At 30.2% G+C, this 25802-nt stretch overlaps 1 protein-coding gene across 1 annotated transcript in view; it reads left to right on the top strand.

Moving 5' to 3' along the window:
- The first annotated feature begins 5554 nt into the window (after positions 1 to 5554).
- Positions 5555 to 25802, top strand: part of ImpE3 (Ecdysone-inducible gene E3) — a 31979-nt gene continuing 11731 nt past the window's right edge. The window contains exon 1 of the mRNA XM_088273149.1: positions 5555 to 5777. The gene's annotated coding sequence lies outside the window, so the exon portion shown is untranslated. The remainder of the gene's footprint in view (positions 5778 to 25802) is intronic.

Below are 25802 nucleotides of genomic sequence, written 5' to 3'. Positions count from 1 at the left end.
ATGTAGTTGTAAATCGAAGGATGAGAAGATCAAGAAAATTTAGCATATTATTTTTTGACATCTCATCAAAGATGAAGAAAAATATGGAAGTCTGGGCATTTACGGGACTGACGACCGTCATAGTCTGGTTTTGACGGTCGTCAGCCCCATAAATGCCCAGACCTCCATATTCTTCTTCATCTTTGATGAGATGTTAAAAAATAATATGAAAATAACTCCTGTAATTGGAGATAATCCAGATTTTGTGAACAAGTATTTGGACACTCAAAATGTTGTAAAAAAAATTAGCACGATAAAGTATTTCAAATATCCGAATGTGGTCACATCAGGAGTCGAAATAATCGGCGGGTATGTATGACGATATGCATTAATGTTATTGTTTGCAAAGACAGGTGGCTTGGCGTTCTATTCTCTCTGCCTACCCCTGCGGGGAATATATATGAATACCTTTGTGTTCTCTTAAAGGTACCTTGTACATTTGACACAATATATGACGATAAATCTCTAAAGAATGTGAAGACGTGACAGTACACATTTTAAAGATAAAAGTGAAATTTGAAAAGCTTAACGGTATAACGAATTTCATGTATTTTTTTGTCGGGCTTTTGAAAGAAATGCCTTTTTCCATTTATTTTTTTGAGATCAACGACCCCGTTTGTTTATCTTTTGTCCCCTTGAACACATTCTCCGAATACTTTGCCTTCACAATGAAAGTCTCACGAACATGACAAGAATAATGAGTGTCTAAATTTGTTTAATAGGTTCAAGTACGTCTACTGCGTATCTTTTTTTGTCTTATTGAAATTAAGTGAAAATTTCTCCATAAAAATTATCTAAAAGACATTGGACTAGCCCTTGCAGATACTAGCTAGGTTGGTTCTTATAACATTTGAGTGTGTCCAAATACTTGTTCACAGATCTGGATTGTCTCCAATTATAGGAGTTACTTTATTTATTTATTTATTTATTTAAACTTCACGTACAGAAAATAAATAAGTACGTTGGCGGGCTTATTGCTAAAATGTAATATTTTCTAACAAACCAAAATTATTATCATATTATTTTTTGACATTTCATCAATGATGAAGAAGAATATGGGCATTTACGGGGCTGACGACAGTCATGACTGGTCATATCACCAATACGGCTGTCCAAATTTAAAACACAGTAAGGTTTTAAATTTGGAATTTATGGACTAAGTAGACTCTACTTAGTCCAAAAATGCAAAAAAAACGTACTACAAAAAAAAATGTCCCTTACTGTGTTTTAAATTTGGACAGCCGAATAGATGTCTGTAGTAAAGTTCTAGTGATTCAAGAACAGCGTTTCAAAATTGGTTCATATATGTACTCGTATATAGAACTTCAAAGAATTCGAGTTGTGTGGTTGTGGGGTAACAATAATGGGTAGACGACCGTCATAGGCTGGTTTAAGTGATGACTTTACACACGTGTAACATTCACCAATTCTACCCATTATTGACAATTCTACCTATTATCACACTACTCAAATTATTGGAAGTTCTAAATATTTGAACCAATTTTGAAACATTGTTTTTGAATCACTAGAACTTCACTAGAGACATCTATTGGTGAGATGTAAAGAAGCTTTTTATGGAGCAGAAACACTTTTATTAAATAACTCTTTTATAAAAATAAAATGCTTGTTGACAATCTGGATTATCTCCTATAATTGGAGATAAACCAGATTTGTGCATAAGTATTTGGACACACTCAGAATGTTTTAAACTTGCATATACTGGCTAATTCGGTCCTTCGTGCCAAGATTTATCAAACATTGGTTATTTTTTATCACCACTATATCTGTTTATTGTAGTATTGGACCAAGAATCTGTGTACTGCCAATCTCTTCTTTTATCTAAACGAAGCAACAACAAAAAAGAAATGACAAAATATCACATACATTTATTTTCCGCCCTAGAAATTTAACCCGGGACCTCCAGCATGGTAGCCAAACGCAGTAACCACCACACCTTAGAGCCTAACTATTACCTTAATACTCTACAATATTTTAATTATTGTTGCCTTCAAGGATAATCATTTCAGAAATCTACTTGTGTCTTGCAAATTTCAAGATTGATGGTTTCCTATGGTCACGGGAGAGTTAGAATCTATTGTTATTTTATACAAAATAAGGATAAGTTTTTGTAAAGTTTTTTCCATCAAAGAAGACTGTTAATCAAAGTACTGGATCTTTACATAATTAATTAACCTGTTTTAGCTGTCATGATTGTAACAAATAAAATACATAATATTAAAGTTCTATCTTTGTTTGACTAAGAGGCCAGAGAAGAAAAAACGAATGCATAAAATAAAAACTTTTTAGTATTATATAATGATGAATCATTGCTTACGGCCATATTTAACTTTATAAATATAAGCCGTTCTAGTTTTGAGATAATCTGTAGATCTTAAAACTAGTCGTGTTTACATTAATAAGCTTAAAAATGGGCTTAAACTATCTTTGTACAATATATCGTTTTATATATATACGAGTATGTTTATTGTACAGTTTTAATACGGTGTCTTGAATTTGGGTATGAATGAATAAATGAATGAAATGAAAGGCTCCATCAAAACTTCAAATGGTTTTTTTAGTCTATTGAAGTCAGCTCTTCTCATTCTTTCAGGTTGTATTTCCTTCTATCATGGTCACCTAGGCCATGCCTTCGAATCATATAATCTTTCTGCAGCATCCATGAATTCTTTGGTCTTAATCTAAATGTCCGCCTCCGTAGTGTAATGGTCAGCATGCTCGCCTACCGTTCTGGAGGTCCCGGGTTCGATTCCCAGGGGGGTTTAATAAATATAAGTGATTCTTTCACTGTAATATTTATTCAATATTACACTGAACTGGTACCTGGAGTGGAAGGCTGATCACCTTTCCTTCATGTGTAATCGATCGAGATAACACTGCGTTTATATGAAGCAGTGCCCTATGCACCATTGGGGTGCGGTAAGGGATTTATTATTTTATTAATCTAGATATCTTTAAAGGAAGATCCAAGGCAATCTCGATTGCCTTTCCTTGCCTTGATGTCAGTTACACCCAGGTTTCCATGAATACGGGAATTCTTTATTTTGTCTCTAAGGGACACTTCAGTTGACCATCTTAGCATTAATTTATATATAAATATATATATATATATATATATATATATATATATATATATATATATATATATATATATATATATATATATATATATATATATATATATATATATATATATATATATATGTATATATATATATATATATATATATATATATATATATATATATATATATATATATATATATATATATATGTATATATATATATATATATATATATATATATATATATATATATATATATATATATTTATATATATATATATATATATATATATATATATATATATATATATATATATATATATAAATATATATATATATATATATATATATATATATATATATATATATATATGTATATATACATATATATTCATCATATAAATATATTTATATGTTATGAAATTATTACGAAATAGAGCAGCCACAAAAAAATATATTTAATAATAATTAATAACATTATCGTTAAGTATAATTACTAGAATGTATATTGCTAATAACATTCATCGATTAGTTTTAAATTTATGGGATTTATATCACTGACCATGACATACATAATACCATATATTGGCATGAAATATTATCTGAAAGACAATCTGTTCAAATGAATTAAGAAACGTTTTTTAAAGTCGACCGATCACAAGCGTCCTAAAATGTTTGACATTTCAAAATGATGAAGAAGAATCTAGAAACCTAAGTATTCACAGGGCTTATCACCTGTCATAGGGTGGCTATGTAATCACTTTACACACGTGTAACATTCATCAATTCTACCTATGATTAACAACCACATTACTCAAATTTTTGGAACTCCTATATTTGTATGTATATGATCAATTTCGTGACACAGTACGTATAAGTTTGCAACCCAAGCAGAGACACTTTTATTTGACACTGGTTTTACTGTTTTACTGTAAATACCCAGACTTCCATATTCTTCTTCATCTATGTTGAGATGTCAAAAAAAGGGAAATAATTCCCAAGTGGATAAAACCCAGTTAACAAGTAATTGGACACAAACAAAATGTTGCCAATATGATTTATTGATTCGGCATTAACTTTGTGAAATGACATGTCGATTCAAAATTAAACACTTGTATAAAATCACTATTTGAGTTTTATTTCATTACACGCAACTTTTTTCGAAAACTACAAGTTGTTTTCATCAAAATATGATTACAAGAAGATTAAAACATTTTGTAATCACCTGTTGATGAAAACAACTGTAGTTTTTTTTAAACTACTTGTGCGTAATGAAATAAAACTCAATAATTAGTATTATAAAAGTGTTTAATTTTAAAAATAATGTTGTTAAAATTTTATGCCGATTGAAGTAAACATGAGCGATAGAATTAAAACCCGAATTGAAAAATGACATCTTAAAAAAAAAATATTATTTGAATTTAGTTGCGTACTGCGTATTTTAAGCTCCTTATATTTTTGACAATTTAACAACAAAAAAATAATCCGAGAGAAAATAGCGAATTTGACCCAATCGATTAGTCGAAAAAGTAACAGTTATGTAAAAGTCACATCTCTAGATTGAAATAAACATTACAATATGTATTTAAAAAAAAAAACAAGAAACAGAACTTAAGTACAGTAAAACCTCGATACAACGCGGAGAACGGGTGTCCGTCAAAGCCGAAAGTCCGTTATATAAAAATAGGTTTAAAATAAATCAAAAAACTTTTTTAGATTATGTAACATTATTGTATTTAGATATAAATAAACAATACAAAACACAAACAATATTATATTTATTGTCTTCGGACACTCGTCGTGAAGTGACGTTGCTGTGATATCGTCGCGTTTTATTTCAGTAATCTTGCTTTGAAAAAGGAATCAAATTTTATTTGTTATCTGTTTTTATCCTTGATATATACCTATCAACTTTCTAAAATTAAAAAAATGCCTATAATACAGTTGAACTTCGTTATCTGATGAATAGTCGATAATTTGACCATATTTTAGTCCATTATATTCGTTTAAAAGAGGTTAAATACTTAATTAAATTAAATACTTAGAGATTGGACGGGGATCAAGACTGTCAAGGTGCTGTTTAGAGCTACCCAAGACAAGGACGATTACTCTCAAGTTTACGTCGACGTCAGAAGAACCTGACATGACACGCACAGAGGAAGAAACAGAGGTGCGTTATATCGTGGTTTCACTGCACGCATAATACCACAAAATAAAATAACGATATTTCAGACCTAAGCCGCTCAAATACCGTGAGACGATCCCACAGAATTTTGTAAATGCCTTCGTCTAGAATTCGCAATAGCAAAACGAGCTAAACATTTTGGATCATCTGATTTATCTCGTGTTGAGGCGAAAACCCGTTTTGGCTATACACTATACACATGCTAAGTTTGTACACTGTAACGATATATGGCTTGCTTGAAACCTCCGCTGTTGGTCATTGCCAACCTCAGAGGCAAGTGCGCCGGGCTTGTCTTAGGTCTCTTGATTCACCCGTTTAAATAACAAATCTCGCAAACACTCATTTGAGCGTCAATTATCCTAAAAAGTGAATTCATCTCTTGTCGTCAGCTGTCTTATTGTGACTGAATTCTGATGGTTCAAGGACTATTGTGATACCGTTATTTTGTGAGGATACCTGAACATAAAAAGGTAATAAAAACAACTTAATAGATTTATATTATCCACTGATACTTCGTGATGGAATTGCATTTTTAATATGTTATTAGATTAAAACAATATTTTTAGCTTTTCCACATTATTTAATAAAATAAAGAATATCAACATTCCACTTTATTTAGTAAAACAAAGAATAAAATAAAATAAAATGTAAAATAAAGTGGAAAAGCTAAAAATATTGGTTTTAATCTAATAACATATTAAAACAACTTAATTTATTAATAATTTAATATTTTTTGAGGTATAATATTATTTATGTTTTGTTTTACTGATATTCTTTTGGTGGAACTGCATTACACATAAAAGTAAAACAACAACTCAATAGATATCTTTTCCAATTTAATTTAATTTGACCATATTTTGTCGTAAAGATGTCGGTAACGACAAAACCCGGTAGCTGGTCAAATAAAATTTAAAATTGAGAAAACTATTACTTTTTGGTTTATTTTTATATCAATTATTTTAAACGAATATTGAACTACAAGCTTACGTTGCCATTTTTTTAAGTATTTAGTTAATATGGTGTAATCATTGATAAAAATATTGATCTCTTTGTAAAATTTCTCTTTTTGCTGCATTATTTATTAAAAGCAAGATAAAGCCTGTCAGGAGTTTGGTCCGCTCCATTTTTCTCCATGACATTCATATTCTTCTTCATCTTTATTGAGATATTCATATTTATTTATTTAAACTCCATGTACAGAAAGATATAACTGCCAGAAATTCGGTGTTGTACTTTAGGAAATCAAACAGAAATAGTTGAGCTCATCAGAGTAGTCTCAGTCAAATAACACTTGCAAATTATTTATTTATTAATTTTAACTTCGTATACATAAACAAATGTGTACATTAACGGGCTTATTGCTAACAAGCAATATCTTCCAACCAACCAAAAACAGACCAGTGATATTGGTTAAAACGTTGATACCTTATATAACTTTTTGTAATCAAAGGGTAGATAGTGCTTGAACATAAAGTTTAAATGAGAATGAAAAAAAAACGTTTGAAATTTACTATTTTTGAAGTTATAAATATTCAAAAATATATAATGACTCTCTGTAAGGGTGTAAGTGGTGGTAGGAGAAAATAGTTTTTATTTCATAAATTGATACTTTGTCGCTTTGTGCTTTTCGCTTTGTCGCTTTGTGGTAATATATTTAGCATATAAAATTTCGTACATTTAAAATTTTAAATTCACTTGGTAAGTACCACTTTTTAAATATACCTCTGTATTTTTTTTACACTATTTATCCCTACAATAAGTTTTCACCATCCGTAACTGTAAAAACAGTCGTAAATAGTTCAATCTAGATTACTTTCCTTCTGCATTAAAAACTTTTTTTAAGTTTTAATGACTAAAATGATGAATCCATGAACTTTTGAAAATAAGTAATACGTACCATGAATTCTACAGACTTTTATATACGTCGTTTGTGAAATTTACGATTCTGAAAACAACTTTTAAATCTCAATTTAAATTTAGTGTTTCGTATTTATATTTAAACTAATCAATTTTCAGTATTTTTTTATAAATATTTATAAAACACTTAGAATTTTACATGAATTCTTCTTATTTTATTTATTGTTTCGGCATTAACTTTGTGGTAAGGCATGTTACAATGATTAAAGAAAAATCTTGTTTTTTACCACTTGAGTTTTATTATAGACTACATGTTTCAGAAGTTAAACTTCCATCATTCAGGTCTGTATAATAACATATTATACATAACATGTTATTATACAGACCTGAATGATGGAAGTTTAACTTCTGAAACATGTAGTCTATAATAAAACTCAAGTGGTAAAAAACAAGTGTTTTCTTTAATCATTGAATTCTTCTTGGTCAAATATATTTTTTTTCTATTTTTACGATTTTATCCCCCTCCATAGTGTAGTGGTAACCACATTTGGCTACCATGCCGAGGCTATATTCCGAGTTCGATTCCCAAGGGGGCCAAAATTAACAAAAGAGATACTTCACTGTAATAGTTATTTAATATGATCCCGGACTGGTGACCGAAGAGCAGGACAGGATATAATAAAAGCGATTATTGAATCAACATCGCATCAATCCATGGAGTGTCCTATGCACCATTTGGTGCAGATAAGGGTCACCTGTAGTATTTTTACAATGTAACATAAAACACATACCATATATGATACCCACCGCTTTTTCCGACTTCTGACCTGACCGCCTTCAAGTATTTGACATACCTAATCATACCAAGATTTCCTCGGTTTTATTCTGCTTGTTTTTCCAACTGCTTTCGTCTTATAAAAATGTTTTACCGTTATTTCTTCACTCATTCGTTACACATATCTAAATCATCTCAACACATCTTTCTTAATTTTATCTATACTATATATAATATATAAATAACCTGAGAGGCAAAGAAAGGGAGCATATCACAAGAAATACAACAATACAAAATTTGCATGAAAAATATTATGTTTATTCAACAATATTCACACTCTCATTGATTGGTGCTTTAATTGGTAATACTGATATAAATGGTTTGCGGTTAGAACTAAACTATGAGATATTTGTTCGTTATTTGATATTTTCGAGATACAAGGAAAAATAGCATCCATTGAAGATACGGATTTTTATCGTAATTTTAACAAACCCAATGATAAATATTATTTACACAACGTGTGGTACATCATCTGTTCATATATAGCATCTGACGTGTACATCAACAACGCGCGACACTATTTTATTCTAGCGTTTTGCATCGTTGTGGGTACGTTGCCATCTTTTGTTCCACTCCCGCGGCGTCGAAATGTATAACTCCTCTCTTGTTACTTCCCTCTACGTCACATCTTTCTTCTCTCTCACGTAACGAAATGTGCCTAAAAACTGTGACGCGTCCTTGAAATTTCAGTGTCATTCTCGTCCAATTGTCGATTATCGAATCAACGGCTTTTATTAATTTTTGCTTCAAACCAGCAGTTCTTTTATTTTAAAAGTTTATTTTAGAATCGTTTAGTATCGCGAATACTAAGCATGATGGCTCATATTATCCAGGACATCGTTGAAAACAACGCATAAAGCAATGGCCAAATGCTTTACAACGTAACAACGGTAGACGCTATTCCCTTCATACAAACACCAAATTCATATCTTATTTTATTTTATTTTGATCAACACGGATAATTGGAAATCCGAATAATAAAGGTACGGATAATCGAGGTTCTACCGTATTATCTGCATCTCATTGTCTTCGAGTTGAAAATGAAACGCAATAAACACAAAAGAGCAGGCAGAGGTCATAGAACTATGCATCATATTAATACATGTAAATATTGATGACACTAGGGATGTCCCGTCTTCTGTCATCATACCATATTCGATATTCGATGAATATCAGAATTCGATTTTAAAAAATCGATATGAGATTTTTTCCTTGGTTTGTTGAAACATCTTTTTTTGATAGTGTGTATAGTTTGTTTAATATCACGATCGTATTTATTTTTTTTAATGGAGAATTAATTTTACTGATTTAAATAATGTAATTTAAAATTTATCTATAATATGTTACAACTCAAGCATTCTTTTCTTTAAACATACACTTCTTATTTTGTTTTAACATATTCGATTTTCGATGACTGTCAGAATTCGATGTTTTCAAAAATCGATATGTTTTTTCCTTGCTTTATTGAAACTTTTTTTTTTCAATAGTGTGTAAAGTTTATTACTATGATTTAATATTTTTTTTAAATAAACGATCAATTTTATTGATTTTAATATCAAGCCAATTATGCATTTCTAAAGTGATATCTTTCTTCAAATATTTTTAAATAATTAAATAGCATTAGAGGAAAGAACGGTAAAATCAATATACATGATAATTAGGTTGTAAATAGAAGTAGAAAAGTAGCGAAGAAATCATGGATAGATCACATATTTTAAATACTTGAAAGTTGGAATAATCGGCGGGTATATAAAAGATTTTGCTGTATTTGTTCAATATTTTATATCTTCTAAAGCTATTATGCCGATTACTTTTAAAAGGCTTAACACAGCGTTGCATTCAAATACGCTCGTTTTTATTTATACTTATAACATGTAAAAACCACTTTTAAATCTTTTCTGAAGACAGCAACAGCGCCATCTTTCGATCGTAGTATCAATTTACCCATTATTAATCATTGCTAATGGCAAACAGCGTGCTTTTTGACAGCTAATGTAAAATAGATTTTTTTTAAATATTTATTCCATATATTCTTCATTAATAATGCGAACGATTTTGCTTTTAAGCAATTAGCCCGCCAATGTACTTATTTCTTTTCTATACATAAAGTTTAAAGAAATAAATAAAATAAAATAAATTATTGAATGTTTTCCGCAGATACTTTTAGGATTTTCATGGAGTGTGTGGAAGTTTTTGGTGAGAGTATTTTAATGTTCTTAATGTTTTTGTTTTTAAATAAACCCTGATGACGACAATACATTGTTGAAACCGGTAGGTTGCATTGTATGAATAAAAAAAGATGATGAAAACAAATTCAATTAATTTTATAAAGATAAATAAATAAAACATCGTTAATATTCAACATTCGTATAAAATTCCCTTAAAAACTCAAAATTCGGATAAAAAAACGCGAAAACTTCTTAGACCGTCCCATCACTAGTTGGCTCGAGGCTCGTGGCGCCTCTAGCGGGCAGGACGAGTAGGCATTAGAATGTGCCCTAACAGGATGGCAGAACTCCTAACACTGCCGGCGAACTTGCACTGGCCTGACCGCAAGGCTATCTATCTGTGATGGCAGCCATACACTATGGATTACACCAGTGGTCTTCAAACTTTTTTGATTTGATTCTATGATGAAAATAATCGGTAATTGTACCCCCTAATGAGATATATATATATATATATATATATATATATATATATATATATATATATATATATATATATATATATATATATATGTGTATATATATATATATATATATATATATATATATATATAATATGTATATGTATATATATATATATATATATATATATATATATATATATATATATATATATATATATATATATATATATTTATATATATATATATATATATATATATATATATATATATATATATATATATATATATATATATATATTTATATATATATATATATATATATATATATATATATATATATATATATATATATATATATATATATATATATATATATATACATATATATATATATATATATATATATAAATATATATATATATATATATATATATATATATATATATATATAATGTTCTATATATATAATATATATATATAATATATATATATATAATGGAGATAATCCAGATTTATGAACAAGAATACAAGAATATATATATATATATAATATATATATATATATATATATAATATATATATATATATATATATATATATATATATATGTATATATATATATATGTATATATATATATATATATATATATATATATATATATATATATATATATATATATATATATATATTATGTATATATATATATATATATATATATATATATATATATATATATATATATATATATATATATATATATATATATATTAACCTCGGCAAGTATTTCAAACACTTGAATGTGGTCAGGTCAGAAGTCGAAATAATCGGCAGGTATGTATGAGGAGATGCATGAATGTAGAACAGGTGAAGTTTGTTTGCAAAGACACATTTCTGATAGCGTTCAATTCTCTCGGGTTACCCCTACGGAGAAGAGGTGTAATGGATAGTTAGTAAGCAGGTTATAATTACGATATCACACTGATTTTTCACAATTTTGACTTCTCACACATTACACGCGTGTTGTGAAATAAATCACATCGTGGGAGTTTTTTTTACCCACCCAATATTTATAAAACGCTTAATTGAAATTTTATGCAGTTATGAAAGCCGTTTGCTTTAGTTTAACGCTAAAAACATGAATTTCTCAAAATTTCATTTGGTTGAGTACCCATTTCAAACTTTTAATTAAGCCAGACAAATTACAAAAGTTTGCGAGTGCCCTGTTGTATTGCGTTAGTGCTTTCAAGTCCATCACTAGAGCTTTCACAAAAGACAAAAAAATGCAAAATTGAAGTAATGTTAGCCAAAAATAAAAATAAAAAATATAATAAACCATCAACTTTAAAAGTTTTTTCCACTTACTATAAACAACTACATTCGCATCATAAATTTATCATAATTTAACTGATAAAACTGTGTTATACTTCTTCTACTAACCCGCATCCGCACCCTATGGTGTATAGGGCAAGGCATCGTATAGAAGCAACGTTATCTTGATCGTTAAATACACGAAGGAAAAATGATAAGCCTTCCTCTTCAGGTACCAGTCCATTGTCATATTAAATAAATATTACACTGAAAATCGCAAATATTTATTTTAACCCTCTTGGGAATCGAAACCGGGACCTCCAGCGTGGTACCCTAGCGCGCTAACCACTACACTAGAGGCGGATAAACACACAATAGAAATAAAAAATCTGCTTTAAGTTTTCTTCTTTTCCTTATTACTGAGGGTTGTGACCCTTGTGGAAGCAATGACTCTTCTCCAGTTATCCCTTGACTGCGCTGCACGTAGCGCTCCAACCACCGAGGTGCCTGCTGCTGCCTTAACTTGATCGGTCCATCATATGGAGATCATCCTCTCCCCCCCTTCCCCTCTAGGCTACCAATCACAATCAGTAGTGATCATGTCTTTAAGAACAGTGTCCGTCGATGGTTGCTTCTCGTTGGAAGGGACAAGATAAAAAGTAATTAATTAAAGTCCAGGTATAATTATTTTATTGTAAAACCTTTATACTGTAAATTGTTATTGTATTTATTGTATGTAATGTATATAATATAATAATTTCAATTAATGATATTTTTTTTAAAAATATTAACATGTAAGTATTTCGGATCAACACAGGCCATGCCTAAAGAGCCATAACACATAGTAAAATAAAATTTATGTATCCATGAAATAAATAAAATAAATAAATAAATCAGTCATAACGTCACAACGTTATGTACATTCGTCTGAAAGATCGATTTCGGCTGTATTCAGTCCCCTTTCATCCTACTTTTGTCAACTCTATGCTTGACTCCTATTCATTACGGTTGGTACCAGGGCTCCGTTGTATACTGCCAATAAAGCTTCCGCTGTTGAGCTTTTCTTACCATCTTAAGTTCCTTCAGACGATTGGCGCTAGTCACTATAAGGGTCCACACTATCATCAAGTCTTAAGCGCTCTTCAGGTAGTATTTTAGAAAATTACCGCTATTTAAATTAATACTACCATTATTATTAGTCGGCCTCCGTAGGTCAGCACGCTCGGCTACCGTGCTACAGGTCCCGGGTTCGATTCCAAGAGGGGGTCCAATAAATATAACAGATTTTTCACTCTAATTTTTATTCAATATTACCCTGGACTGGCACCTTTCCGTCATGTGTTAACGATCAAGACAACACTGCGCTTATATAATGCAGTGCCCTATGCACCATTTGGTGTGGATAAGAATTGAAAAATATATTTATGTGTGACTTGGATAGACCTATCTTATGAGATACCTAAAATACGAAATGCCGTAATGGTGAAATTCATTAAACACTGCCATGGTTTCGTTTAACTTGATTACTCTGTACTCGGTTCTCGGTTCACAATGGAGATTACGAAACGCCATAAGAGCAAGCCGCGTTACAACACAAGACGATCTTTCGCGCAAAACATTAACACATATTGCCGAAACGTGGTTGCCGCTGTAGATACTGCCATCTGTGCCAGTGGTCGCTAACCAGGGGTCGCTCTTAATTGAAAAAGTTTTTTGCCTAGAATTTTCACTCATAAATTGCATGAAACTAATATAATAATAATAAAACCCTTATCCGCACCCCAATGGTGCATAGGGCACTGCTTTATATAAACGCAGTGTTATCTTGATCGTTTACACATGAAGGAAAGGTGATCAGCCCCCCGCTTCAGGACCAGTCCAGGGTAATATTGAATTAATATTACAGTGAAAAAAAAATCACTTGTATTTATTTGACCCCCCTGGGAATCGAACCCGGGATCTCCAGAACGGTAGCCGAGCGTGCTGACCATTACACTACGGAGGCGAACGAAACTAAAGTAACTTTATACATAAAGAGTCCAAATCCACTCACGAGTAGGTAAAAGCTATAATACTTATAAAGTTGAATCGTAAATAGGGCCACGATAAGCGGTGCGGCATAAGCCGTAACTAGAATATGTATATATTTTTTTTGTAAAAATTGACATTGCCTAGCTCAATATGTCAATAATTTTCTTAACGTAGATGAAGAAAAATATGGACGTCTGGGTATTTATTTTACTTGTCATAGATTGATTAAGTGATCATTTTACACACGTGCAACATTCACCATTCAACCCATGATTGACAATCATACAACTATTTTTTTGGATCTTCTACAAATATGTATGTTCAACCCTTATGACAGAGTACAAATGAGTTCACAACAGCCATCTTTGTTGGATTGAGAAAGCTTTTATATGGCAGAGATCCTTTTATTTGGATCAATATGGTACAAGATAAAAAAAAACCTGGATTATTTTTACTGAGAAACGCCTGAAAAACTGATTTTCAATTTTTATGCAGCTTATACTTTGACCAGTTATTTTATTCACAACTTTTTGAGTGTGTCCAAATTATTCACAAATCTTGGTTTATGAACAAGTATTTGAACACACCCAAAATACTTTTAATAAAGTTTTGGATTGGAAAAATTATCACAGATAAAGCTAAGGCAGTGAGTTGTGTGCAGTATTAAGAGCGGCAAGGGAAAATCACGCGGTGTTGAAATTTTTTATATTCTTAATATTATTAATATGTAGTGTAATGGTCAGCACGCTCGGCTACCGTTCTGGAGGTCCCGGGTTCGATTCCCAAGGGGGGTAAAATAAATATAAGTGATTTTTTCACTGTAATATTTATTCAATATTACCATGGACTGGTACCTGAAGCGGAGGGCTGATCACCTTTCCTTCATGTGTAAACGATTAAGATAACACTGCGTTAATATGACACAGTGCCCTATGCACCATTGGGGTGCGGATAAGGGTTTTATTATTATTATTATTAATAATATTCAAAGCATTTACTTTGTGGTTAGTCATTTTTACTTATTTATTTTTTTACCAAAATGTTAATAATATTAGTATATAACCACTCACCGAGAATTTTCTTTTGCAAATCGTTTTGTTTTTTGAAAATATTGTAATTTATTATAATGGTTGACGATCCCTGTTTTTGGAGGAAAATTTTGAAAACGTGGAGAATAAATAAAGATTTTATCTAAGGACAGTCACGGATGGGCGGCCTTTTTATCTCCTTCATTTCTATGGCCAAAGTTGTGGGATTTCACGTCTGGTTAGATCGCCGAAGTTTCCTTTGGAGCGATTGTGCAAACCTGAGATAACTAGTTCGCTCTTCAAGTTTTGCGAAAAATTATGTTGCATGACCTCTTCCGACCCCTAGACCTAAACTTTCTCTCTACCTACAAGTACTTAAAACAAAATCACGTATCTTTCTAAATGTAATATATTTTTTTTAATTTAATACAGTTACATTTTTAAGTACAATATAATTTCTAAACATTTATTCATATGGCAAACTTATAGTTTTAGATTCGCTGTGCCTCTCCAAAAAAGAGACTGAGCTCTTGTGCTTGGAGAGGGACTTACACTCAAGGCTTAATGTATTAATATATGATTAATATAATTAATTATATATTAATACATAAATACATACAATCTGTCACATCGGATATATATATATATATATATATATATATATATATATATATATATATATATATATATATATATATATATATATATATATATATATATATATATATATATATATATATTTTTTTTTTTTTTTTTTTTTTTTTTTTTTTTTCATCACACAATACATAATTTCCATTGTAACTAATCCATCATACGAGTATGTCACATCAGTCCGTTATTTAAATTGCAAAATATCTATTATTTCTTTCACATCAGTCCGTAATTTCCACCGCACTAATCCGATATTTCCATTAAAGTCAAACCATCCATATCAATCCGTTATTTCCATCCCAGTCAATTCGTAATTTCTAACACACTTATCCTTCATTTCCATTACAGTCAATCCGTCCAAATATTACATTAATCTGTAATTTCCATTTCTGACGTATCAATCCGTATTTTCCCTCACACAATACCTCATATCCATTTTAGTCACTCTGTCTAATATTACATTAATCCGTTATTTCTATTATACTCAAACCGTACACATCAATCCGTTATTTCCATCTCAGTCAATTCGTAATTTCTAACACACTTATCCTTCATTTCCATTACAGTCAATCCGTCCAAATATTACATTAATCTGTAATTTCCATTTCTGACGTATCAATCCGTATTTTCCCTCACACAATACCTCATATCCATTTTAGTCACTCTGTCTAATATTACATTAATCCGTTATTTCTATTATACTCAAACCGTACACATCAATCCGTTATTTCCATCCCAGTCAATTCGTAATTTCTAACACACTTATCCTTCATTTCCATTACAGTCAATCCGTCCAAATACCACATTAATCTGTAATTTCCATTTCTGAAGTATCATTCCGTATTATTCCTCACACAAAACCTCATATCCATTAAAATCAATCTGTTTAATATCACATTAATCCGTTATTTCCATTACACTCAAACCGTACACATCAATCCGTTATTTTCATCCCAGTCAATTCGTAATTTTTAACATACTTATCTCTCATTTCCACTTCAGTCAATCCGTCCAAATACCACATCAATCTGTAATTTCGATTTCTAACGTGTCAATCTGTATTTCCCTCACAAAATATCTCATATTCATTATGGTCAATCTGTCAAATATTACACGTACATTACGCAGTTAGTTCTTTTGAAGTCAATTTGTCATTTGTCATATTAATCTATAATTTCTAACACATTAATCAGTTATTTCCATAACACTCAAACAATCCACGTAAATCCGTTATTTCCATTACATCAAATCTGTCCCTTTATTTCAATACATCAATCCGTAATTTCCAATACAGTCAATCTGTCATTTGACTTACATCGATCACGTAAATATATATTACATATCTGTCACATAAATCAATCACTACCATCTTAGTCAAACCTTCATTTCCGTTATAGTCAAAGCGTCATTTCCCAGAATCCAAAAACCGAAAGAAAAAAAATATACTGGACGTATGAACTTACAATTCGTATAAAATAATTGATTTTATACCATATTCATCGTACATAAGAAAATGACCAACTTACAAAACGTAAAATGTCCAGGAGGGCAATTCAAGTCACTTTTTCTTGGCGAGAGAAAAAAATTATCAATGCAGTTAGTAATTTTTTACAAGTTTATATATTATACTTCCATGTTTAAAATCCTTTGGGATTTTTTCAGGGCAATACTAAGCTAGTAAGATATCAAATAGTCAATGATTACGTTTTTGTAAAAAATGCACTTGGTCACTTTCTCCTGTATGACTACGATACACACTAATTAAGTCTTAATACCTGTTCACAAATCTCGATTATCTCCAATTATATAAGATATTTTATACATTCTTTTTTGACATCTCATCAAAGATGGAGAAGAAAAGAGAAGTCTTGGCATTTGCGGAATGTTACATGTGTGTAAAGTGATTACTTTAACTAGCGTATCACGGTCGCAAGCCTCGTAAATGCCTAGACTTCCATATTCTTCTTCATCTATGTTGAGATTTTTAAAAATAAGTCCTTTTTGCCTTCCTATATCGATATTCATAATTTAACGGATGTTGTACATGTCGCTCATTCCTTTCAACTACATCATTTATTAAAAAACCTGAATATTTTTTTTTCCATTTGAAAAACATTTAGTATATTAAAAAAAAAAAACAATACATTTTCTTCAAAACGCAAAAACAACACTTTCTGCCCTGTAGCGGTTAAATATTAAGATATAAATATGCCGCTTTTGCTGGGATATAGTACATTTTTTGGGCATTCCGAAAACACGCACAACTGAAAATTGACGATATTTGATATATGACGTTGTTGAAAGGAGTGAGCGATGTGTTTGATCAATATCAATTGTATTTCAACCTTATTACGGATTTTGTATATGTCAATATTGAAAATATTATTGTTGTGTTACGAATGCTGTATAAGTAGATGTTTGCTCAATATCGAGGGAAGAAAGCAGACATGTGGAAGAAATAGTAATTGGAAACCAATCGGGTAGGTATATCGAGAGTGCAACTCACTGAAATACGATTTAATAAAAAAACTCGCTACAACGAATTTTTAATAATAATTTATATTCATTGATTGATCGGCAATCACTTCGTACTAATTAATATCCATCCATTTTTTATTTAAGTTTTACTTGATTCATACCATTTTTTCTTAAAATTCATTGTGACACGTCTCTCGATGATTTTTTTCTTCTTTATTTTAAATTCTTTTACATTTCACAATTTATTATAATTACAAGTACAAAAATATATAAAATATTAATATTAAAAACGATCCCACAAAGGCATGTTCTGTGTGTTGGTATACATTTTATTTTAGCTGTATTATTGCCAGTTCATCAGAAATAAAATTAGACTTAAATTGCTAATATAAACTACAAATATTTGATTTTAACAGAAAACAAAAAATCAAAAAGATGAAAATAAAAAAAAAAGTTAGCAAATATGTACTTTATGAGAAGAAGGTATGTTTTTTTATAAAAAAATAAGCAAAATATTTAATTGAAACAAACTTAGGTAATTAATGAGTAACATATAGTCTTTGTGGAATGAATGAAACAGTTTACGTATTAAATGTTAAATCAAACACTGATTTTTTGAGTCTACTAAGTTGTATTTTATTGTTGATAAAATACATAAAAACAAATAAAATATTCAATTTAGATTCTAGGGAAAATCGGTCGTGAACAGACATGTGACCTCTCAGGTGGAATGAATTCTGTGTTTGCAAATATACCCTTGATACGTCTGGATATGTTATAACAAGTTACGTAATAAACGATAAATACGGTGTTTATTCTTTGAAAGCGATCGTAAAAGGGTAAACTAAATGATGTGGAAATATTTGACTGCCTTTGTTTAAAGGAAACGGTTGGAAAATTGTTGTATTTTACTAGTATATACAAAACATATGTTACAGTACATTGGCTACTCAGACAACATATTCGGAAACAATATGGTCGTGTTCTCGCATGGATAGACTAATTACATATCGCGCACTCCTTTTAACAATGTCATATATCATAAAACTTAAATTTTCAGTAGATCATTTTTATTTTTTAAAAATATAATAAAATGTATTAAAAATAAATATCAAGCCAATTCTTCTTCTTCTGTGCGTGTCATGTCAGATTTCCCTGGAGTCGATTATCACTTGGGAGTAATTGCTCTTAACACTCTCCTTATCATTCGTCGTTCACTTTGTGTAATACCACTTTGATAACTACCAGGTCTAATGACTACCAGGTCATCAGGTCATAAAAATAAAAATAAATTACAATTTGACATTTCGCTCACTCCTGAACGTCATAAACCAAAAAACTTGATTTTTCAGGAGAACGTTTTTAAAGTTTAAAAATATAATACAATGTATTAAAAATAAATATCAAGCCACTTATTGAACTTTTTACTATGCAGCAGATCTTTTTAGGTTAAACCTGAACGTTTTTTCTCCATTTGAAAAATATTTAGTACATTGATAAATAATTGAAAAATAATTGAACAACACCTTATCTTCAAAATGCAAACACAATACTTTCTGCCCTACAGCGAGTAAATATTAAGTTAAAAATATTCCGTTTTTGCTGGGATATAGCACATTTTCTGGGAATTCCAAACACATGCAAAACTTAAAATTGATGATTTTTTATATTTGACGTTGTTGAAAGGAGTGAGCGATATGTGTATAAACTTACAGAAAACAAACGACGGTCTTGAAATGGACTCCATACGAACCAAAAAAGGATCAAAATATTATAGGGCTGTATTTTTCGTTATATTATTCGGATTTTAATACTTTTACTACTGCTATCCTCACGCCCTTCACTGCAGGGGTAGTCAGAGAAGATGAACCGCCATTTCTTATGTCTTGCCATACACTCCTAGCTTCATACACCTAGCTTCATACATCCTTCACGTCCATACACCAAGTCATATATGCCCTCGAAAAGCGTAGGCTTTTTCACAACATTGTGAGTGTGTCCAAATAATAATCCACAAATCTGGATTATCTCCAAAGGAGTTATCTTTTATTTTTATTTTTTACATTTATATATATATATATATATATATATATATATATATATATATATATATATATATATATATATATATATATATATATATATATATATATTAATAGAAGTTCCACAAATTTGAGTATAGTTGTTGTCAATCACGGGTAGAATCGGTCCACTTTAACCAGCCTATGACGATAGTAAGCTCCGTAAATGCTTACACTTCCACTAGCTACTTCTTAGTAAGGTAGGGTAGGTATTGGTTGTGTTTTTATATGTCACGCGAATAAGTAAGGATATGGAATGCTCGCTCCTGTTTGGTAAGGGTTAATATCTTTCCATACGATATGTTAGTCAGGGTCTATTGATAAATAATAATCAAATTGCGCAGCTTTGATTTCATCCCCTTACCGGTATATCGGAAGCTTGTTGGGAAATCTAATTAAACTCAAATTACGACGAGAATGACATCGATCAAGCAATTGGCTTGTTAAATATTCGACCCTTTGGCGTTCAAGGTATAGCAACTAAATATTTGGGATGCTTGAAGTTTCCTAGACGAGAGGAATTTATACGTCAAATATATCTCTCACTCCTTTCGAGAACGTCATAAATAAAAAAACTCGACTTTTCTGAAGCAGATCTTTTTAGGTAAAACCTGAAGGTTTTTTCTCCATTTGCAAAATATTTCATATATTTTTAAAAATAATTAAACAATAACTTTTCCTCAAAATGCAAAAACAACACTTTCTGCCCTGTAGCGGATAAATATTATGTTAAAAATATGCCTCTTTTGCTGAGATATAGTACATTTTCTGGGCATTTCGAAAACATGCACAACTATAAATTGACGATTTTTGATTTATGACGTTCTTGAAAGGAGTGAGCGATATATGAATTAAGGTGTTGTTGATTGGAGGATATTGATAGAATGATTAAGTCAGGGCCGATAAATATAAGATAAGAATTTTGTTTAATTTATTTTTTTGCACTTCTACTACGTATTTTGTAATATTGAAAAAAATTAAACATAAGTGCATTCAATAAATTTTATATATTTTACAAGATAATAAAAATATTACGAGTCTTTATAACATTTCGAGTGTGTCCAAATACTTGTTCACAAAATCTGGATTATCTCTAATTGCAGGAGTTATTTTCATATTATTTTTTGACATCTCATCAAAGATGAAGAAGAATATGGAAGTCTGAGCATTTACGGGGCCGACGAGCGTCATAGGCTGGTTTAAGTGATCACTTTACACACGCGTAACATTCACCAATTCTACCCATTATTGACAACCACACTACTCAAATTCTTGGAAGTTCTATATATATATGAACCAATTTAGAAACCTTGTTCATGAATCACTAGAACTTCACTATAGACATCTAATGGTGAGATGTTAAGAAGCTTTTTACTAAGCAGAAACTCTTATATTAGTATGTGAGGTCCAAATCCTGGATTATAATCACACACATGAGAAACGCCAGAAAATACCATATTCATTTTTATTATTTAAGCATATAATTTGACCAGATAATTTATTTACAACATTTTGAGTGTGTCCAAATACTTGTTCACAAAATCTGGATTATCTCCAATTACAGGAGTTATTTTCATATTATTTTTTGACATCTCATCAAAGATGAAGAAGAATATGGAAGTCTGCCCCGTGAATGCCCAGACTTCCATATTCTTCTTCATCTTTGATGAGATGTCAAAAAATAATATAGGCTTTATACATACATACAGTATCTAACAGATTAATTTAAACAAAACTTTTTGTTCGTATTTTCATCACCCTCTAAAAAAATGTTTTGGGGGTGTTCCTCATATTATGGACCAGGGCTGCTTCATTCAGTGACTGAGATGATGAATAGTGAGAAGTATCACCCAATTCTACTGGAAAAAATACTACCATAGATACAAAAACGAATATCTAATGGTAGTGGAATATTTCAGCAAGATATAAATCCCTGCCACAAATCTAAAAAAATGATGAAAAATTTCACACAAAAACAATGTATTGTGTTGGACTGGTCAAAAACTTTGCCAGATATAAACCTAATTGAAAATCTATCAGCAATCTGTAAGAATCGGCTCTACAAAATTTATTGCACTACGGAGGAAAAACTCATTTTGTCCATAATTCAGGTATGGTTTTAAGACGAAAAAATGGCATCCAAGTGCCAAAACCATATATAATATAATAAATGCCTAGAAGAGTAAAATCTTTGATTGAACCCAAATGAGATCATATTAAATATTATTTTGCGATATAAATAATAAACAAAAGATTTTACAATTTTTTTAAAGAAAATACAACAAAACAAGTTTTGTATCAATTGATCTGTTCGATACTACTATTTCATCATTCATTAGCATAAACAATCAATAATTAAAACGTGACTCAAGAAATATTATAGTTAGGAATCAAATATAATATTTATAAAAACTTCACAACGGATATGAAAAAAATAGATTTAATCGAAATATTTTTTAAAATATTATAAATTATACTTGAAAACACATCGCCCACTCCTTTCAAGAACGTCATAATTCAAAAATCGACAATTTTCAGTTGTGCATATTTTCAGAGTACCCAGAAAACGTACTATATCCTAGCAAAAGCGGCATATTTTTAACATAATATTTACCCGCTACAGGGCAGAAAATGTTGTTTTTGCATTTTGAAGAAAAGGTATTGTTTAATTTTTTTTTTATATTAACTAAATATTTTTTAAATGGAGAAAAAACCTTCAGGTTTTACCTAAAAAGTTTTGTTGCACAGTAAAAAGTTTAATAAGTGGCTTGATATTTATTTTTAATACATTGTGTTATATTTTTAAACTTTATAAACGTTCTCCTGAAAAATCTTTTTTTTTATTTATGACGTTCTTGAAAGGAGTGAGCGACATAACAAACAAAAAAGATACAAAGCAATAATACTGATATAGATCCTTAAACAAATCAAATAAAAAAACATTGAGTGTAAGTAAGTCCCTCTCCAAGCACAAGAACTTAGTCTCTTGATTGGAGAGAACAGCGTAACAAATTTTAAGAATGTTAAAAGTAGAAATGTCTGACAAATAATTTTTGTTTTAATTGTGTAACTATATTGAATAAATAAATAAAAAATATTACTATTTCTGATCAAAATGTGCCGAACTTTGTGAAGAAATATCATCCCGATACAAACGGCTGTATTGAAAAGAATTACCCTGTGCAAAAGACTGGTGACATTTACAATCTACTTCAGATAATGTATTGACACGTTTGACATTTCATCAGCAAGCTGTTTCAGAGAATCGAAAGATTACCGAAACTGATACAAGTCAAATAAAAATAATATAACAATTTTTTTAATTATATTATTTTTTATATTCTTTATTTGGGTTAGCAACAACAACATTTGTAAAACAAAACAATAAAAGAATATATTTACAACATTTTGAGTGTGTCCAACTACTTGTTCACAAAATCTGGATTATCTCCAATTACAGGAGTTATCTTCATATTACTTTTAAACATCTCATCAAAGATGAAGAAGAATATGGAAGTCTGGGCATTTACGGGGCTGACGACCGTTATAGACTTACAAAAGAATATACATTAAACAAACCAATTATAGTTAACCACAGAAACATAAAGATTAGTACAAAATATTTAGTGTAGATCTATCAAATGAACACGTATTTATGAGAGGAAATGTGCATGTGTAATGTGTGTAAGAGGGTGTGTGTGTGTGTGTGAATATTGTTTTGGAATAATTTCTTTACTTGCAACAATTATGTCATTTCTCAAAAGTACGGTCGTGAATATCTGTTACAGTACTGAAAATCGATATATATATAGACTCTGGTATACTGCGGCAAAAGCGCGGCCCATCGATATACCGACGATGACGTCACGGTTTTTTGCATTTTGGCACTCAAGATGGGAGGTTGTGTCGCGGCGAGCGGCACGTTTGCACGTTTTCAAAATTGTGATTCGCAAATAATATTTACAAATAATAAAAAAATTACCAAGTTTTTTTCTTGAATTGCATTCATTTTCAAATACTTATTACATATAAGTAAGTGAATTTAAAAAATTAAACGTAATATTTTTTACATTATTCATAAAACTATCCCAACCATTACACCCCTTCTCGTAAGGATAGGCAGAGAGAACAGAATGCCACACCAATCTGTCTTTGCAAACAATATTCTCCCATTCCACATACATACCCGCTGATTATTCTGACTCTTAATCTGACACTGATACTGACCACCATGCCAAGCTTTCTTCGGCCTTCCTTTGATTATATTACTAACCACATCCTATAGTATATAAAAATGATAATAAATGATGATGTCAACTGAAGTTGTGTGGTAGGTATATCGGTTGTGTAAAGGCAAAGGGGTTTATCTGTCTCAAACCAAATTTTACAGGAGACCAAAAACAAAGTTGTGAAATTAAATATATCGTTCGGATGGCATATCGGCGGTCCAAATTTAAAACACAGTAAGGGACATTTTTTGTAGTAGGTTTTTTTTGCATTTTTGGACTAAGTAGAGTCTACTTAGTCCATAAATGCAAAAAAAAAACCTACTACAAAAAAAATGTCCCTTACTGTGTTTTAAATTTGGACAGCCGATATGTACTTAATAAAACTAATTAGTAATGTATCTTAATAAAACTAAATAAGAATTGCAACAACAGCTATATCCTTTTACCAGATAATGGAATACACTATGTAAGACATTTTGTGGAACAAACTTAGAAAATGAAAAATTTGACAGATATACCCCTTTGCCATTACACTGCCGATATATCGTAATAATTATATGAAATTTAATAATCATAATACTAATAAAAACTGACTTGCAACAGTATAATCCTGATGGCATCGCTTGTGCCGCAAGGCCCTCTGATTTGCAATCCAGATTTTTATGTAAATACGGGGACATGTTCGTATTTTACCGACGAATTATTATAATTTCGCTTCATATCTCCAACACGCAGAGCGTGGATCGACACGAATTCCTGCGATCCTGGTAGATTTTATATTTTCAAAAGAAAAAAAAATATTTAAAAGAATAATAATAAAATCAATGCCTTTACTACGTATGTATCACGTAATCTAATCACTAGTTTCTTATAATATATTTACATTTCAAAAGAAAAATATCGCTCACTCCTTTCAAGAACGTCATAAATCAAAAATCATCAATTTTCAGTCATGTTTTTGGAATGCCCAAAAAATGTACTATATCCCAGCAAAAACGGCATATTTTTAGCCTTATATTTAATTTATTTAGCTTTTTATTTTAGCTTTATATTTAATTTAATTTAATATTTTTAGCTTTATAGTTAATGCTTTCAATATTCAAAACATAATATTGGCGAGTACGGCCAGCAAAGCAAAAATGTAAACCCTGAAGAGGGCAACAGGTTGTTGCCGAAACTAGTTGGTTAAATAAAAATGTGAGTGGATCAGAACACAAAGTATTTTTATTTCTCGAAATAATATATCAATATGATCCACAAAGTTTATGCTTTCAATATTCAAAACATTATATTTACCCGCTACAGGACAGAAAGTGTTGTTTTTGCATTTTGAAGAAAATGTATTGTTTAATTATTTTTTTTAA

The sequence above is a fragment of the Brachycentrus maculatus genome, unplaced genomic scaffold (genome assembly GCF_059751285.1).
Source record: "Brachycentrus maculatus isolate JH-2025_06_01 unplaced genomic scaffold, ASM5975128v1 h1tg000555l, whole genome shotgun sequence".
Classification (NCBI taxonomy): domain Eukaryota; kingdom Metazoa; phylum Arthropoda; class Insecta; order Trichoptera; family Brachycentridae; genus Brachycentrus; species Brachycentrus maculatus.
This window is presented reverse-complemented; position numbering and strand designations above follow the sequence as displayed.